Below are 1,163 nucleotides of genomic sequence, written 5' to 3'. Positions count from 1 at the left end.
TTCTCAACAAAATACTTGCAAACCACATACAGACACACATCAGAAAGATCATTCACCATGATCAAGTAGGCTTTATTCCAGCAATGCAGAGATGGTTCAGTATATGCAAGTCAATAAACATCATTAATCACATAAATGGACTCAAATGACCACATCATCATTTCAATACATGCAGAAAAGGCTTTTGACAAAATGCAGCATGCATTTATATTCAAAGTCCTAGAGTGAATTGCACTGGAGGGAACATACCTCAACATAATTCAAGCTGTATATAACAAACCCACAGCCAACATAATTCTAAATGGAGAAAAACTGGAAGCATTCCCATTGAAATCAGGAACCAGACGAGGCTGCCCACTATCCCCATTTCTCTTTAACATAGTATTTGAAACTGTTGCAAGAGCAATAATACAAGAGAACGAAATTAAAGAGTAATAATTGGAAAAGAAGAGCTCAGATTATTCCTTATTGCAGATAATATGATAATATATCTAAGGGACGCCAAAAATTCCATGCGCAAACTCCTAGAAATTATTAACACTTTCAGTAAAGTGGCAGGTTAAAAAATTAATCTACAAAAGTCTGGAGCCTTTCTATATACCAATAACAAGCTTAAAATCTGGTATAGTAATCCCCCCAGCATTGCTCTTAGTTCTCAGGGTTGTTTTGGCTATCTGGGGTCTCTTCTGCTTCCATATGAATCTTAGGATAGATTTTTCCAATTTTCTGAAAAATGTCATGGGGAAATTGAGGAAGACATCAGAAGATGGAAGGACCTCCCATGCTCATGGATTGGAAGAATTAATATTGTGAAAATGACCATCCTACCAAGAGTCATATATAGATTCAATGCAATGCCAATCAAAATCCCCATGACATTTTTCACAAAATTGGAAAAAACTATCCTAAGATTTATATGGAAGCACAAGAGACCCCGGATACCCCCCCCAAAAAAAACTGAGAACTAAGAGCAATGCTGGGGGGATTACTATTCCAGATTTTAAGCTCTACTACAGAGCTATAGTCATAAAAACAATATGGTACTGGCACAAAAATAGACCCATAGACCAATGGAACATAATTGAAGACCGAAATATGAATAACTGCAATTTTAGCCACCTGATATTTGACAAAGGGCCAAGAATATTATCTGGAGGAAAGAT

Source organism: Nannospalax galili, unplaced genomic scaffold, assembly GCF_000622305.1.
Source record: "Nannospalax galili isolate Female #2095 unplaced genomic scaffold, S.galili_v1.0 scaffold2056, whole genome shotgun sequence".
NCBI lineage: Eukaryota > Metazoa > Chordata > Mammalia > Rodentia > Spalacidae > Nannospalax > Nannospalax galili.
Note: the sequence above shows the minus strand (reverse complement) of the source record.